Raw genomic sequence first — 6,000 nt, 5'->3', positions numbered from 1 at the left:
CTCCGGGCTGTCGGGCAGGGCCTGCCGTGTGCGCCCCCATCTCACGCTTCTCCCGTCCGTGGAGAGGACGAGTTCGGGATGAGCCGTGTCTGGATCCAGGGTCACATTCACTGGGGGGGGGAGAGAGAACCAGAGCGTTAGGGGCAGAGCCAGAGGCAACGGGTTCTTCCTAAAAGTGTGGGCGAGAGGAAGAGGCCCCGCCCCCCTAAGTGGCCCCGCCCCCTTAGTGGCCCCTCCCCCACTCCTCGTCTTCCTCCTAAGGCCATGCCCCACCCTGGCCAAGCCAGAAGTTGGATCCACCATGATAAGAGCCACCTGGGCAGCTGTGGGGAGCCGTGGGTCTCCACCTGCCCTGGGTGGGTGGGGGGGGGCTGCTCTCGGCCCCCCCACTCCAGGCAGGTGGAGAGCCCATGGCCCCCCACAGCTGCCGGGGCGGCTCTTCCCCGGGCCAGGCTCCCGCTTCCAGCCTGAGGAGGGGCCGGCAGGGGGCTGGAAAGCCAGTCCCATCCACTTTCAAAGGCGGGAGGGTCATGGCCCCTTGGACGCCCCCCTGTTCTGGCACCCCTGGGCAGAGCGCAGCCCAGGGGTGTGGGGGCGGGGGCGGAAGGAGGTTGGGACCATTTCTCACAGTCCCCAGCAGCCCTGCTCTGTCTGGGACAGTCCTGGATCCGGGCAGCTGCCTCTGTCCGGGGCCCTGAGGCGGAGCCCTGCCTGGAGGAAAGACCGGATGTTGGAGAAGAGCCATGGGGGAAAGCCAGTCCGCTGGCGTAAAGGAGGGGGCGCTCGAGTGCTGGGCCGGGAAGAGCGTTTCTGTTCATCAGCACGGGCACGGCTGAGCACCCAGGCCGGCGTCGGGATGGCCCGCGCGTGTGATTTCAGCGTGGGGAATCTCCTCACTGTGTTTCTATTCCGGGCTGTGTGTGACGGTCGGCATCGGCTTGGTTGGTAACTTCCGCTACCCTCTCGTGAAGACGTTTTCGCTGGAGTTTTCTCATGGCTGGAAGACAATCTCCACCGGCAAACTCACCTTGTCTGTGTGCTCCTAGGGGTTCCCCTCTTTTTGTCTCCAGTTTAGGCGGCAGAATGTCTGGAGGGGGAAAGGAGAAAAGGGGGGGGTTCAGGCTGTCCTGTTTATAAGAGCATCCCCACTCTGAACTCATAGAACTGTGCGTTAATCATGACAGAGAAACAGACACAGAGACACACTCAGATATTTAATATAAATTAATCTGAAGCCGCCTCTTCTGTCTCATAAGGATGGCCATACTGGGTCAGGCCAAAGCCCGGTGTCCTGTCTTCCGACAGTGGCCAATGCCAGGTGCCCCAGAGGGAATGAACAGAACAGGGAATCACCAAGTGATCCATCCCCTGTCACCCACTCCCAGCTTCCGGCAAATAGAGGCCAGGGACACCATCCCTGCCCATCCTGGCTAATAGCCATTGAGGGATCATTCAGGCATCTCCCATGCAACCATGAAGCCTCACGACCATCGCAGGATATACAATCTGCGAGAGAGAGAGTTACTTTTCCCTCCTCCGCCCCCGCCCCTTCAGACTCCAGCTGGTTTGTTTCTTTCACTTGCTGCCTTTTGTCATAAGCTAGACCCAGATCATGCAAAGATTTTTTATCATAACAGGAACTTTACCCACTTAGGGCCCTTTGACACTAATGGGCTGTTCAGAGCTTGTGAAATCCTGGCTCTGATTGTGAGCTGTTGGCTCTGTTTACTCAGCGTCTCTACAGAGAGCGGCATGATGGGGCCCTCATCCACCATAGGCAGAAATATGAACAATAATAGAATCATTTTATCCATGGGGAAACTGAGGCAGGGGGCAGGCTGGCTCACTGGGCTTGTACCAGCTACAGGGGAGAGGGGAGCCCATTCGTGCCTCTGCTCTTCAGTGGCTGCAAGGCCTGGTGCAGAGATCGGCACGAGCTAAGGACGTGCAGAAGCCAGCCAGAGTTACATCCCTATTACAGTGACCCCCGTCCGCCTGGGCCAGCCTGCGGCATACCAGAGGCCCAGCTTGACGCTGCCCACCTCTCTCTATCCATCGTCCACCCCCCCCCCTTCCACCCCGCCTGCAACGCAGGAACTGGATCATAGCGATGGACTGGATCCAGATGGAACGCGTGGCCTTTAATTTTGGGTGCCAACCTTGAGGACCCTGCGGTCTGGTTCTCAGAGGGGATGGGCACCTGCAGCTCCCACTGACTTCACCTGCAGCTGTGGACGCTACACAGCGCTGGAGCATGGGTCCTGGAGTTCTCAAGTTGGGAAAGAAACTCCAGTGGCCAAAACTAGGCCATTTTGCGAAATTTGGGCCTGAATGTTGTGGTCTTTGGTAAGTCATGAATTGATGCGAGACATCTTGGTGCCTGGGCCCCAGCTACCTCGTTCTCTGCTTTCCACTATTTATTACATTAAGTATTGGGAAGTGGTACAAGGGTCATTTCTTCTGCTCCAGTTTGGACAGACCGAGACTGTGTGATTATGCTGACTTGCTTCGCTTTGGCCTACTTAAGAGTTTGCTTGACATAAGGAACTGTTGCTTTAAATTACCTTGTTATTAAGTGATGTGTTCATAAATTGCTATGTGGCCCAAAGAGATGTTTTGACCACACAATGTGCTGAAAGACAACAGACCCCCAAAATGTACTGCCCAGGAGCAGTTAGCAAAGTCAAAACAACCCCCCTGTACAGAAAAGGGTCAAATTGGCCTATGCATAATCAGTGATAATCAACCAATCAGAAAAGAGAACAACAACATGAAAATATGTTGGAAAGCAAAAGCCTTGGCCTTAAAAAGTTCATGCATGTGTATTGTATGAGTTACATAATATATATTTAATATTCAGAACACTCAAAGGTGATTGGAAAAGAACTAATACATATATAATTTTCATGTGTATAATATGTTGGACATTGTAAGGGGTAGTCAGAGCATCATAGGAGAAATCTGCCTATGCCCCAGGAGATGGTAACTGGCCAGTACTTCTTTGTCATTCCTTATTTTAATAGTAATTGTAATTGCAAGGCATGCTTTTGGGACATATAAAGGCTTGAATTCATAAAGCTGAGTGTTTTGGTCCCCAAGTATGTGGCATTCTCACCCAACAATTAAATAGATGCATCATCTAATTATGAACCAAGTGGCCAGAGCCATTCTCCTCCCACAGTCTCACAGGTTTATCAGAATTTTCCCTGCTAGATACCTTCGAATTTCCTCAGAGTCTCCATTACAGCATCAGTTTTCGGGGAGAAATCACTGAGTCTCACTTCCAGTTCAGGAGAAATCTCCACTGGCTGCTGGAACTTCCCCTTCTCACAACTGTACAGAAACAATTTCACATAGTTATATTTCATTTAGTGACTCATTATAAGTTCTTGCTAGCAAGTTGCTGCTGTAATGGGCCTGGCGTTAGAATTCCTCTCCTTCTCTCAGCTTCAAAGCAGGTGAAACACAGGCCAGGGCAGTGCAACCTTCCGCCCCAGAGATCCCAATCATACTCTTCAACTCTGGCCTGGAGAGACCAGCTCTGGGGATAAAAGGGGAATTGAGTCTCCATAGCTAATTCACTCCTTGACCTCCAGGCTCTCAGGGACAGGAGGTTCCCATGTTAAGTGTTGTAAAAATCTGCTCACTAAAGACCGCAGGGATGTAATATCTCTAGGAAATACTTTAGGTCGATCTTTCCCACTGAATGGATAATTCCAGAGTCGTCCATAAAAGGTGATAACTTCAGGATTTGTATCAAAAATGTGACCTTCCCCACATATTTGGCTGTAGAGCCCCAGAGAGATGTGGTGCTAACATCCTCTCCAAGCTCTTCCCCAGCATTGTGAAATGTGAGGGGGTGTGAGGGAGAGCCATGTATCTGCTCAGGGTGCATCTAACATCCTAGAGGAGAGAGAGAGAAGTTCAGCCCTACCTGACACACATTTCGTATTCCAGGGAAGAGATATTGCAAATATAGAATCATAGGACTGGAAGGGACCTCGAGAGGTCATCTAGGCCAGTCCCCTGCACTCATGGTAGGACTAAGTATTATCTAGACCATCCCCAACAGGTGTTTGTCTAACCTGCTCTTAAAAATCCACAATGATGGAGATTCCACAACCTCCCTAGGCGATTTATTCCAGTCCTTAACCACCCTGACAGTTAGGAAGTTTTTCCTAATGTCCAACCTAAACCGCCCTTGCTGCAATGTTAAGCCCATTGCTTCTTGTCCTGTCCTCAGAGGTTAAGGAGAATAATTTACCTCCCTCCTCCTTGTAACAACCTTTTATGTGCTTGAAATCTGTTATGTCCCCTGTCAGTCTTCTCTTCTCCAGACTAAACAAACCCAGTTTTTTCATTCTTCCCTCATTGGTCATGTTTTCTAGACCTTTAATAATTTTTGTTGCTCTTCTCTGGACTTTCTCCAATTTGTCCACATCTTTCCTGAAATGTGGTGCCCAGAACTGTACACAATACTCCAGTTGAGGCCTAATCTGCGCAGAGTAGAGCGGAAAAATTACTTCTCATGTCTTGCTTGCAACACTCCTGCTAATACATCCCAGAATGGTATTTGCTTTTTTTGCAATATTGCAACACTGTTGACTCATATTTAGCTTGTGATCCACTCTGACCTCCAGATTCCTTTCCGCAGTACTCCTTCCTAGGCAGTCATTGCTCATTTTGTATGTGTGCAACTGATTGTTCCTTCCTAAATGGAGTACTCTGCATTTGTCCTTATTGAATTTCATCCTATTGACTTCAGACCATTTCTACAGTTTGTCCAGATCATTTTGTATTTTAATCCTCTCCTCCAAAGCACTTGCAACCGCTCCCAGCTTGGTATCATCCGCAAACGTTATAAGTGTACTCTCTATGCGATTATCTAAATAATTGATGAAGATATTGAACAAGACCGGACCCAGAACTGATCCCTGAGGGACCCCACTCGTTATGCCTTTCCAGCCTGACTGTGAACCACTGATAACTACTCTCTAGGAACGGTTTTCCAACCGGTTATGCACCCACCTTATAGTAGTGCCAGCCAGATTGTGTTTCACTAGTTTGTTTATGAGAAGGTCACGCGAGACAGGATCAAAAGCCTTACTAGAGTCAAGATAGACCACATCTACTGCTTTCCCCCTATACACAAGGCTTGTTACCCTGTCAAAGAAAGCTGTTAGGTTGGTATGACAGGGTGAACTCACCCTGCACTCGTCGGGGAAGGGTTAACCCCTCACTGTGGACTGGGCATACTCCAGATGTAGCAGCAGCCCAACTCAGTCTGGGCTGGCCAACAAGGAGGAAGGATGCTCACTGCTGGCTCCAGCCCAAGAGCAGCTGAAACTCCTGACCGTGAAAGTCGGAGACCCAGACTGATGCCCAAGTGCCTGTGGATGTCCAAGAGGGATCAGAGTCACCAGGAAACACATGCACCGAAAAGCCCGGAGACCCTGACAACACCTCAACTACAGCTCCAAAAGATAAGGTAGGAAGTGGCCCTGATGGGGGACTAGCTATAGTCCTGTAGGAAGTGTTTCGGTGGGAGCCTCGCTGACTCAGTGGCGGGACACGTCGTCACTGTTAGGGCACTGGGCCAGGCCCCCCTAGCCTATCCGCCACCCTTCCCACAAGTGGGGACCCATTGACTCTCGCCAGTAGGCCTTACTGCCCTGCGATTGAGGGCAACGTCATTGACTCTGGCTGGGCTGCCCCGTGAATCAGGGTCAATCCCGTTGACTCTGGCTGCTAGGCCTCACTCCCCTGCATACCAGGGTTACCCTGTTGATTTTAATCCTTAGGCCTCACCACCTCAAGGGAAAGGACCACTTGAGGGACAGGGTGAACTCACCCCGCATTGGATGGGGACACCCTCCCCACCACACGTGGTAGAGAACGTGAGCAACCATCACTGAGAGGCCTGTGTTAAGAAGCCCAGGAAGAGAGAAGATGTGGTTTTCCCCCTCATGGATACTTGTACTTCGCCAATTGGGGAATATT

At 50.9% G+C, this 6,000-nt stretch overlaps 1 long non-coding RNA gene across 1 annotated transcript; it reads right to left on the bottom strand.

The window, feature by feature from the left end:
* LOC144258349 (uncharacterized) lies at nucleotides 1-3,292 on the bottom strand. Its single transcript, XR_013344687.1, has 3 exons — nucleotides 3,218-3,292; nucleotides 1,028-1,087; nucleotides 1-110 (listed from the first exon to the last, which is right to left on the bottom strand). It is a non-coding gene; the product is annotated as an uncharacterized LOC144258349 (long non-coding RNA).
* Nucleotides 3,293-6,000: the final 2,708 nt, after the last annotated feature.

This window comes from Eretmochelys imbricata, chromosome 28 (genome assembly GCF_965152235.1).
Source record: "Eretmochelys imbricata isolate rEreImb1 chromosome 28, rEreImb1.hap1, whole genome shotgun sequence".
Taxonomy (NCBI): Eukaryota; Metazoa; Chordata; order Testudines; family Cheloniidae; genus Eretmochelys; species Eretmochelys imbricata.
The sequence above is the reverse complement of the archived record's forward strand: the minus strand, read 5'-3'. Positions and strand labels throughout refer to the sequence as shown.